We start from the raw sequence: 12,394 nt of genomic DNA, 5'->3' as shown, positions 1-12,394 counted from the left end.
CAGTACCATGGGTGGGGCGCGCAACCGTCTGCAGTACTCACAGGTGTAAGTGAACGGGGCACCAGTGGTAATGGTGTCTCACTCGGAACCCGGTTACACCACGAATCAATGATGAAGAAGGAGAGAGAGTGGAAAATATAAGGTAGAATGAAAGCATAGGACGAAGATGTATGAACAATAAAAAGAAGTGAAAATGAAGAAATGGAAAGAGAAAGAATAAGAACAAAAAGAAGAGGAAGAATCAGGGAAACGAACACTTCATAATACTGTAGTGAAGTCTTCTGTACCAGCAGCGAGTGGACGACCATTAAGTAAATTAAAGTCATTTGATAACATTCGCCAAATTATGTATTATTCACAGAAACAGGATCTCACTTCTGCAACTATTTGTGATTCATAATTTATTCTGTAATGACGTAATTGTTTAACAAGCGTGGAGAACAAGCACAATAAAGAACAAACAGGTTAGGGATTGATTCAGGGGAGAGTTTGGTGTTTGTGAAGGAGGCTGGAAGGGAGTTTTGTGTTTGTTTGTTTGTTGGTTGTGAAAACAGGTGATATACTATTTGCTTGTTTGGTTTTGAAGTTATTGGTGGAGTGTTTGGCTGAGTGTGTTACGACCTGTGTTGGTATGCGTGTGTGTGTGTGTGTGGAGGAGGTGGTCGGGTCATGTACACACACAGTAATAGTGGCACTTTATCCTAGATGTCAATATAAAACGCCCCATAACGCCCATAAGGCTTGTCACACTCAGGTGGTAATGATGCGGGAGTCACACACACACACACACACACACACACACACACACTATTTAATCTTCTAGACGTGAATTAATGTTGATCTTTCTGTTTACGACGGAGATAGTTCGTTATATAATGTGATAGGATTTAGGTCAATGTCTCCGTTCAAGTAAATAGTAACATTTACCAAAGAAACCGACAAGAAATCATAAGTAAAGACTTGAGTAATGTTTATTTTATAGCCATCGACGCATTACGATAAATTCTTGCTTCCAGAAATCGATCAAAGTAATTACGTCTTCGAATCAGTTTTCTCGTGTTTGTTTTCTTTGATTTTGATTTGGTTATTAACATTAATATTTAATTATTTAAAGTTGGTCCCCGTAACTTAGGCATTAAGACGACTGGGCCTTAATGTTAGTGTTTGTACGGAAGGTCGATCATATTTGGATTAGATTAAGAGAAGCAGGAGGAGGTAATCTTATTTATAGCTCTGTAAACAAATGCACACATAGTCTGTATGTTGGGACGATCACTTGGATAATTATGATGCAAATTATAAATGCTAACCTAACCAAACCTAACCTAAATAACGTAACCTAACCTAATGTATTACAAATTTCTTTTGGTTATGATTTTATAGCAAATAGAATCTTTACTGAAAAAGAGCAGAGTTTACCACATATGAACTAATATATATTAAGCTTTAGCAATAAATATAAAATCACCCTTCTTTGGAAAAAATCAGTTGCTTGAGGCTTGTAGTGGATGTCTCCTCTACAAACTAACTGCGTAGCTGCACACCACCTGCTATCACATTCCAATGTGCCGCCTTCCCTAGCAACCAACCAGATGTTACCGTATCTTAGCAACGAAACTAGTCACCGGCTACTTCTCGGGTTTTCCCACCATGACTCATAGCGGCTGCTGAGGGGTATATAAGCTCTGTCTCTCCCTTGAGATTCAGAAGCAAGATGTCACGGGTTCGATTCCCGGGCAAGCGGAAGTTGTTTGGACACTCTTCCTAGCCCCCTTGGTCCCTGTTCACCTAGCAGTAAAGTAGGTACCTGTTGTAAATCGAAATGTTGCGAATTCGTATTCAGGGAAAGTTGTTGGAGCTTCTAAACTTGAACTACACAATCCGAAGGAGTGGTGACCCGAGGATCACACACCCAACACAGACAAAACCAAATACGTGCGCTATGCGCTAACCAAATAAACGCAGTCGTGTAAAGCCACGGCACTATCTCTCCCACTACAATTCCCTTCCTAACCTCCTGCTCCTTCCTCTGTCATCTTCCCCGCTCTGACTTTCGCTACCAACAACTTTTTTGGAGCTTCTAAACTTGAACTGAGATTCAGTCTGACCAATCTTCTTGAACAAGCAACACCTCCTCTGCCGCTGCCTGGCGACCCTCGCCTCTCCTCCGCCTGCCTGGCGGTCCTCGCTCCCGCCAGCGAGCATGTCCTTCTCTGAGCTTCCTCACCAACCAATTCTCATTCTGCCCATTTTCCTGAACAAGCAACATCTCCTCCAGCAAGCTCCACACTGTTAACATTTCATTCAACCAGGAGGCCAGCAACAGGCAACACCTTCTCTAACGAAGCTCCTGCACATCTACCTCCTTCAACAAGCTACTCACCGCACGTCTCTACCAAGCAGCCCCTCACCACACAGCACCTCCAGCACCAGACTGTCTATCATATAACTTATATATTATACAAGAAAACCACATTAGAGTTTCCTTCCATCCTGAGTGCTAGACAACATTAATATCTCGATACCCCTACAATGGTGACTCCCGGAGATAAGCACTCACACAGGATGGAGGACGAACGGATCTCTCTGCCGATTTTCAACCACAACGTCGAGGACTGGCTCGACCATGTGGAAGCAGCCCTCGCCGGTTCACGAGCTACCGACGGACAAAAGTATTGCGCCCTGCTTTGTGCCTTACCCACGGAAGTGGCCACGCGGGTCTCACAAACCATTTCCAACCCTCCAGATCACAACAAATTCGCTACCCTGCGGGCTGCCTTGAAGACGTGTTATCAACAGACCAGCCCCAATCTCCTGCAAGATCTATCCTCTACCTCCCTCGGGAACTCAACCCCGGGACGTCTATGGGAGGAGATGTGTCGGCTGAACTCCCGTCACACAGACAGACTCCCCGACTCTATCCTGCGCCAGCTTCACGCACAAAAGCTACCCACAGAAGTACGCAACATCCTGTCCGCAGTAGATTACTCTACGACACCGGAACTATATGCAACCGCGGCAGATAGAATTTTTAACGAATGCGCTGCTGCACCCCTTGCCGCCACGGTCACACCAGTACCTACCATCGAACTTGTAAGCCGGGTCAACACCCCTCAGCCGAGCAATACCTCACAAGACATCAAGGACCTGTTGCAAATTTTGAACCGCAGGATGGACACCATTGAGCAGTTCTGCTCCTCCATACCCGCTGCTGCGCCGGTTCCTGACTCACACACTACGCCCTACAAGTTCCGACACACAGCAGCCAACCCCCAGCACAACAAATTTACCCTCTGCTGGTATCACCAGACTTTCGGCCGCTATGCTCGAAACTGTGAGCCCTATTGCACCTATTCGGGAAACGGCAACACCGGAGGCTGGTAGACGCCTCGGCCTCCGTCCCTCCAGGCGTCTCATTACTGCGCGTCACCGACCGCACCTCCGGCAAGACGTTCCTCATCGACACCGGTTCATCTGTCAGCCTCATCCCTCCCTCACTACGAGACAAGTCAAAGCAACCCTCGTATGACCTGTTCGCTGCCAACGGTACCTCCATCGCCTCCTACGGCGTACGCACCCTCGCCTTAGACCTCGGTCTGCCCAAGGCTCTGCGTTGGTTATTCGTGATAGCAGACGTGTCTCAACCCATCCTTGGTTTCGACTTCCTCACCTTCCACAAGCTCGGCGTCAAACCAAGTCATCTATGCCTCATTCATGAGCCTACAGCACGCAAGATCCAGGGTTCTCGTGCCAGACACACGGACGCTATCACCTGTCTTGCGCCTTCCAACGAGTTCTCCTCCCTGCTCGACGAATTCAAGGAGCTTTTCTCACCCCGAGTCTCCCTACCCCCACCACCTACGTCGGGAATTTTCCACCACATCGAAACCAAAGGACCACCAGTCTTTTCACGCCCTCGCCGCCTGCGCCCTGAGCTCCTGTACACAGCCAAAGCAGAATTCAACAAACTACTGCAAGACGGCATCATTCGCCCTTCAAGGAGTCCCTGGGCATCGCCTCTTCACATGGTTCCTAAGCGAACACCCGGCGAGTGGAGGGTGTGTGGCGACTACAGAGCCCTGAATCTCGTCACCAAACCTGACAGGTACCCTATTCCGCATGTCCAGGACTTTCACCACAAACTTCATGGCAAGACTATCTTCTCGAAGATCGACTTGGAGCGTGCCTTCCACCAGATCCCAGTAGCGCCGGCAGATACCCAGAAGACAGCCATCACCACTCCGTTCGGACTCTTCGAGTACACTTTCATGAGTTTTGGCTTACGCAATGCAGCACAGACTTTCCAGAGGTTCATGGACCATATGCTTCGCGACCTCGATTTTGTCACCGTCTACATTGACGACATCCTCGTCGCATCTTCGACGCCTGCCGAGCACCACCACCACCTACAACTCCTTCTCCAACGCCTGCAGAACAACAACATGAAAGTTCATCCTGCTAAGTGCGTCTTTGGAACCTCGGCCATCGATTTCCTCGGTCACAGAGTCTCGCCCAGTGGCATACAACCCCTACCACAGAAAATAACCGCGATTAGGGAGTTCCCCAAACCTGAAACGGCGAAGAAACTCCGGGAGTTCCTGGGTTTAGTCAACTACTACCACCGCTTCATTGACAAAGCTGCCACCGTCCTAGCCCCCCTACACGACCTTCTCAAGGGACGCCCAAAGAAGTCTCACAAGTCTCTCATGTGGACTCAAGAGGCTACTACGGCATTCACCACTATCAAACAGCACATCACACGCCTCACCCTCCTGGCCCACCCCGCACCTAACGCCCGGACCACTCTCACAACAGACGCTTCTTCTACTGCAGTGGGCGCCGTCTTACAGCAGGAGATCAACGGAACTTTCATGCCCGTTGCTTTCTTCTCACAACGGCTTCAACCACCACACCTCAAGTACAGCGCTTTTGATCGAGAACTCCTGGCCATATACTTGGCTGTCAGACATTTCCAACACTTCCTCGAGGCCCGTCAGTTCACCATCTTCACTGATCACAAGCCCCTCGTCCACGCCTTCGCTTCAGCTTCCCAGTCACATACACCTCGTGTCCTGCGCCACTTGGCTTACATCTCGGAGTTCTCCAGCGACGTCCAACACATTAAAGGCAGCCACAACGAGATCGCCGACGCCCTCTCTCGTTGTATATCCACCATTCTTCCCTCATCTCCACCCATTGATTATGGGCAGCTAGCCGCGGCTCAAGAGAAAGACGAAGACCTGGCAGCATACAAGACATCCCCCTCAGGCCTCATACTCCAAGAACTCCCTGTTCCTGACACAAAGATAAAATTGTGGTGCGACGTATCCTGTGGACAGCCTAGACCGTTCGTGCCTCACGTCCACCGCCGCGCTGTTTTCGACCGCATCCATGGTCTCAGCCACCCGGGTGTGCGGGCCTCCCAGCGCCTCCTCACGCAACGTGTCGTCTGGCCCGGCATCAAGTCTGATACTAAGAAATGGGCTGCCCAGTGCCTGGCCTGCCAGTCCTCCAAAATACATCGTCACATACGGGCCCCCTTACAAGCTTTTCCTATTCCCAAAGGCCGTTTTCAAGTAGTACACCTCGACATCGTGGGACCTCTACCATCATCCTACGGTAGCACCTACATCTTCACCTGCATCGACCGTTTCACCAGGTGGACAGAAGCAATTCCCATGCCCAACGCTACAGCAGAGACTACTGTCCGCGCCTTCATGTCCGGTTGGGTTTCCCGTTTTGGCCCCCCAGCAACCGTAATCACTGACCGAGGAGTACAGTTTGAGTCACAACTCTGGCAGGACCTCCTACAGGTCCTCGGCACGTCTAGACAATGCACTACAGCATACCACCCTCAAGCCAACGGCATGGTAGAACGTTTTCACCGGCAGCTGAAGGACGCACTCAAGGCACAGCACGACCCTTACAGCTGGACTGATGCGCTTCCCTTAGTGCTCCTCGGCATCCTTGCGTCACACAAGGAGGATATGGATTGTAGCCCAGCAGATCTGACACTAGGCGAGCCCCTTCGGCTACCCGGGGATTTCTCACTCCCTCCTGATCCCAACCAAACCACTCCAGCCGTTCGTCACGACTTACTCCAAAAGCTACGACAAGCAGTTTCTGCATTCAGAGCTACTGCTCCACGCCAGCCTACTCGGCGCCCTGAACACATCCCTCCTGCACTACTCACAGCTGAGTATGTTTTCGTCAGGCATGATGCTCACCGCAACCCATTACAACGCCCCTACGATGGACCCTTCCAGGTGGTTACCCGTTCTGCAAAGTTCCTGACAATTATCCGGAATGGCAGACATGACACCGTCAGCATAGACAGAGTCAAACCGGCCACCTTACCCGTCGGGCCCCCAGCCCAGCAGCACCATCAACAAACTACGCCTGCACCAGTCCACCCGCAGTTACCACCGGCAGCAACACCACACCCACGACATTTCTGGGCACCCTCTTTTCACCCTCATGTACAACCTGCTCCTGTCATAGAACCTGAACCTGTAATAAACCTCCCTCCTATCATAGAATCTGCTCCTGTCATAGACCCTCCTCCTGTCATAGAACCTGAACCTGCTCCTGCCATGGACCCTCCTCCTGACGCAGCCCCTGCAGCAGCAGGAGCACAACAACCATTGCTTGTACAACCTCCTCTAATCCCAAACCCTGTTTCTCCTCCTAATTCTCCCACAGGTTTTGTGTCACTGGACGGAGTTGTTACACGTAGCGGTCGAGTCGTACATACACCTGCCCGGTATGTGTTATGTGTGGGACACAACCCGGACAACATCCAGCCTCCCGCCGCGCCTGGAGGGGAGGGGGAGTATTGTAGTGGATGTCTCCTCTACAAACTAACTGCGTAGCTGCACACCACCTGCTATCACATTCCAATGTGCCGCCTTCCCTAGCAACCAACCAGATGTTACCGTATCTCAGCAACGAAACTAGTCACCGGCTACTTCTCGGGTTTTCCCACCATGACTCATAGCGGCTGCTGCGGGGTATATAAGCTCTGTCTCTCCCTTGAGATTCAGTCTGACCAATCTTCTTGAACAAGCAACACCTCCTCCTCTGCCGCTGCCTGGCGACCCTCGCCTCTCCTCCGCCTGCCTGGCGGTCCTCGCTCCCGCCAGCGAGCATGTCCTTCTCTGAGCTTCCTCACCAACCAACTCTCATTCTGCCCATTTTCCTGAACAAGCAACATCTCCTCCAGCAAGCTCCACACTGTTAACATTTCATTCAACCAGGAGGCCAGCAACAGGCAACACCTTCTCTAACGAAGCTCCTGCACATCTACCTCCTTCAACAAGCTACTCACCGCACGTCTCTACCAAGCAGCCCCTCACCACACAGCACCTCCAGCACCAGACTGTCTATCATATAACTTATATATTATACAAGAAAACCACATTAGAGTTTCCTTCCATCCTGAGTGCTAGACAACATTAATATCTCGATACCCCTACAGGCTCATTAGGTTTCATTTATTACATTCTTTTATTTGACTGTTGTATTTTATTTAATATCCTGAATCTATAATAAAATTGTATATGTTCGGTGATGTAAGCTAAGACTGTGTTGTTTCCTGAGAATGGTCTGGGCTCTGAAAGATTCTTTAGTTATTAGGTCTGTCGTTCTTATTTACGTGTTGATTAAGAATGTGAGAAGAGTGCAGCACCGGCCATGCTGCCTCCTTGTGTACCCAAGGTCACTGCCTTCAAGATGGATGACAATATTATCATCATATACATAAATCACTTAAATATTCTTTAATTGAAACAAAGATGCAGTTGTGCTGGGAAGTCTGGGGTGGCTGTCACGTTACTGTAGACTTAATGTATTGGGGTGTGCTCTGAGGCTGTAACAATATATATATACAAAAGTTTCTCTCATGATCAGATGGTGATGAGGTGTAGTGGCTGGGTCATCCTATTGTGGCTCACTCCTCATGTGGTGGGGGAGGTGGACCAGCCTGTGGACCTGGTGTACCAACCCGAGGACCACATGGTGGGCCAGGTAATAGGCCAGGTAGTAGAGCAATACCTGGCTAAGTGTCACCTGGTGGTGGTGGACTTTGGTTACCAAGGTTCACTATTACAACATATTATACGGTGAGAGTTAAACCAATTAAGATTTATTATTATGTAGTGTCTAAATATCAATGTTAAATATTTTTAAACAATCATATGAAGATTGGTGACCCTCAGGTTGACCTGTACCCCTGAACATCCATAATGGAAAACGTAAAACAAAACAATAAGTGTCAAGGTGATCAGAGAATTACCTATGAAACAGCAATAAGTGTAAGTGTTAAGCGCGTAACGTATACACACAGCACAACAAGTACATATATATTGACGGTGTCATACAATATGACACAACTGACGAAATATTCTGAACAAAGGTGCGTCATGTTGGTAGCCCTGATTACCCGTTCTGTTAGAAACTGAGACTCACATTCTTTGTATGCCAATTTGTGTAAAAGTATAATTACTACAATACCATTTTGACTGTAACTCGTGATATAAAACAACAAACATTGTTATTATATTGCAGACTTGTATCTGATGACGCGGTGGGCTTGGTGTTGGTGGAGGCGTGGCGAGTGTTATCAAAGGACCAGTCAGCGAGGGACCACTTCCTGAAGGAGTTGTTTGAAGGTCCTACTCTCACTTGCCGTGCTTTCCTCCTCCTCCTCAACAGCGACAGCGACGACCACCTTGTCTTCAGGTACAGTTTTTGGTTTTAATGTGTGAAAGAAACTTTCTGTTGTACTTGTTTATCCAAGATTAATGTGAGGGGTCCTTATAGGGGGCCCTGAGGGTCCTTATACGGGGGCCCTGAGGAGTCCTTCTAGGGGGGCCCTGAGAGGTCCTTATAGGGGGGCCCTGAGGGGTTCTTATAGGGGGCCCTGAGGAGTCCTTATACGGGGGCCCTGAGGAGTCCTTCTAGGGGACCCTAAGGGGTCCTTATAGGAGCCCCTGAGGGTCCTTATAAGGGGGCCCTGAGGGGTCCTTATAGAGGGGACCTGAGGAGTCCTTATAGGAGGGCCCTGAGGTATCCTTATACGGGGGCCCTGAGGAGTCCTTCTAGGGGGGCCCTGAGAGGTCCTTATAGGAAAGCCCTGAGGGGTCCTTATAGGGGGGCCTTGAGGAGACCTTATAGGGGGCCCTGGGGTCCTGAGAGGTCCTTATAGGGGGGCCCTGAAAGGTCCTTATAGGGGGCCCCTGGAGCCCTGAGGGAAACTTATAGGGGGCCCTGAGGGTCCTTATATGGGGACCCTGAATGGTCCTAATAGGGAGGCCCTGAGAGGGGCCTTATAGGGGGCCCTGAAGGGTCCTTATATGGGGGCCCTGAAGGGTCCTTATAGGAGGGCCCTGAAGGGTCCTTATAGGGGGCTCTGAAGGGTCCTTATAGGGGGCTCTGAAGGGTCCTTATAGGGGTTCCCATCTGTTGCTGATAGAGATTTAGTCTCTGCCCGGCCAAGTAGTGCATAGATTACTCCTTTATAATTATTAGATAGTAATCATAAGTAAATCTTCAGTTTTGACAGTGTAGCAGTCGTGAATATATTAACTGTGGTGGAGTAGGGCCTTATACTTTTACTTCGTGTATTACCACGAGGTTTGCAGTTCTTTCACTTATAATTTATATAAGCGTAAACCACTATTCCTGACACCGCCCACAGGTTCTTGGAGTGGTGTGGAGTGTGGTGCACGCCAGAAGCGCGCGTTCTGTTCATAGGTGGGAGGAGCCGGGTGCGCACCGCCCTCCGCCACCCTAGTCTACGCAACACTCTCCATGTGCTCTTCTTCGCCCTCAACGACAGCTGGCAGGAGATTTCTGCTAGCTCACAGCTAAGGAAAAGAGGCGTTAAGAGAGGTAGTGTGTAGAGGCCTTTGTGAACTCCTGTAGTTGTTAACGGACATAATGTCGTGTTCAAGTCGTGCATGAAGACAGTGGTGTGTGTGTGTGTGTGTGTGTGTCCTACGTTTAAGTTTTTTTTTTTTATAAATTTAGCTCAAATATTTATTGTCGATCTTGTGGAGTCCCTAGGAGGTCTTACTGATGTAAGCACTATGAGTGGATACAGAAAGAGTGTTTTTGATATATGTTTCCCTTCTTTTAATATTGGCCTCATTAATAAACTATTTATTCGTGTTTATGTGAATCATTTTAAGTATAATAATATAATATATCCACAACGTTAATGGTTTTGGTCTACGGTAACTTGTATCCAGGTGGTGAGGATGAGCAGGTGTGGGTGTACGGGCGATGCCTTTACTGCAACGAGGGTGAACCCCAAGTCCAGCTCCTCCACCAAGGAAACCTGACCTCCAGCCTCCAGCAGGACCTCATACTGCTCCCAGGTTCGTGGCTGTGGTGCCCCGACGAGAAGGTTGTAGACATAAGGTACTGTTCACCCGCAGAATAATGGCGAGACATCAAAAATAATATCAAGAACAGTGACATACACTTACAGAACAACTGAAGGACCTGAGAGGCCACTCGCTAAGGATAGCAGTGCTGCCGTACTTCCCCTTCACGGAATACGAGCGAGTCGAAGGCGGCTCCACCACCGTCACCCCCAAAGACTGCCTCGACGTGCGCATGTTGAATACTGTCGCTGCCCAGCTCAACTTTACGTACGTGATCCTTGTCCTGTGTCCTCCCTCCTACGTGTATCCTCCCCTGTGTCCTCCCTCCTACGTGTATCCTCTCCGTGTCCTCCCTCCTACGTGTATCCTCCCCTGTGTCGTCCCTCCTACGTGTATCCTCCACTGTGTCCTCCCTCCTACGTGTATCCTCCCATGTGTCCACCTTCCTACGTGTATCCTCCCTTGTGTCCTCCCTCTGTGTATCCTCTCCTGTCCTCCCCTCCTGTATCTCCCGTGTCCCCTCCTCATGTATCCTCCCCTGTGTCCTCCCTCTACGTGTATCCTCCTGTGTCCTCCCTCCTACGTATCCTCTCCTGTGTCCTCCCTCCCTACGTGTATCCTCCCTTGTGTCCCCCTCCCTACGTGTATCCTCTCCTGTGTCCCTCCTCGTGTCTCCCATGTCCCCTCCACGTGTCCTCCTGTGTCCCCTCCTAGTATCCTCTCCGTGTCCTCCCTCCTCGTGTATCCTCCCTGTGTCCTCCTCTACGTGTATCCTCTCCTGTGTCCTCCCTCCCTCATGTGTATCCTCTCCTGTGTCCTCCCTCCTACGTGTATCCTCTCCTGTCCTCCTCCCCCGTGTTCCTCTCCTGTGTCCTCCCTCCTCATGTATCCTCCCTTGTGTCCTCCTCCTACGTGTATCCTCCTGTGTCCTCCTCCTACGTGTATCCTCCTGTGTCCTCCTCCTGCATATCCTCCTGTGTCCTCCCTCCTGCGTGTATCCTCTCTGTGTCCTCCCTCCTGTGTATCCTCTCCTGTGTCCTCCCTCCCCGTGTATCCTCCTGTGTCCTCCCCTCTGTCCTCCTGTGTCCTCCTCCTCATGTGTCCTCTGTCCTCCTCCTACGTGTATCCTCTCCTGTGTGTCCTCCTCCTCGTGTATCCTCCTGTCCTCCTCCTACGTGTATCCTCCCTGTGTCCTCCTCCCTACGTGTATCCTCTCCTGTGTCCTCCTCCTCGTGTATCCTCTCCTGTGTCCTCCCTCCTACATTGTATCCTCTCCTGTGTCCTCCCTCCTACATGTATCCTCCCCTGTGCCTCCCCTCCTACGTGCCTCTCCTGTGTCCTCCCTCCTACGTATCCTCCTCTGTGTCCTCCCTCCCCATGTATCCTCTCCTTGTCCACCTTCTACATTATCCTCCCTGTGTCCTCCCTCCACCGTGTATCTCTCTGTCCTCCCTCCTACGTGTATCCTCTGTCCTCCCTCCTGCATGTCTCCTTGTCCTCCCTCCTACGTGTATCCTCTCCTGTGTCCTCCCTCCTACTGTATCCCTCCCTGTCTCCCTCCTCGTTGTCCTCTCGTTTCTCCTCCTGCAGTGTCCTCCTGTGTCCTCCTCCTGTGTATCCTCTCCTGTGTCCTCCCTCCACCGTGTATTCTCCTTGTGTCCTCCTCCTGCATGTATCCTCCCTGTGTCCTCCCTCCTACGTGTCCTCTCCCTGTGTCCTCCCTCCTACGTGTCTCCTCTCTGTGTCCTTCCCTCGTGTATCCTCCCCTTGTGTCCTCCCTCCCTGCGTGTCCTCCCTTGTCTCCCTCCTCGTGTGTCCTCCCCTGTGTCCTCCCTCCTGTTCCTCCCTGTGTCCTCCCTCCCCAGTGTATCCTCTCCTGTGTCCTCCCTCCCTACGTGTATCCTCCCATGTGTCCTCCTCCTACATGTATCCTCTCTGTGTCCTTCCTCCTACGTGTATCCTCCCTGTGTCCTCCCTCCCCTGCATGTATCTCTCCTGTGTCCTCC

This window comes from Homarus americanus, unplaced genomic scaffold, assembly GCF_018991925.1.
Source record: "Homarus americanus isolate GMGI-L3 unplaced genomic scaffold, GMGI_Hamer_2.0 scaffold52512, whole genome shotgun sequence".
In the NCBI taxonomy this organism is placed as follows: domain Eukaryota; kingdom Metazoa; phylum Arthropoda; class Malacostraca; order Decapoda; family Nephropidae; genus Homarus; species Homarus americanus.
The sequence above is the reverse complement of the archived record's forward strand: the minus strand, read 5'-3'. Positions refer to the sequence as shown.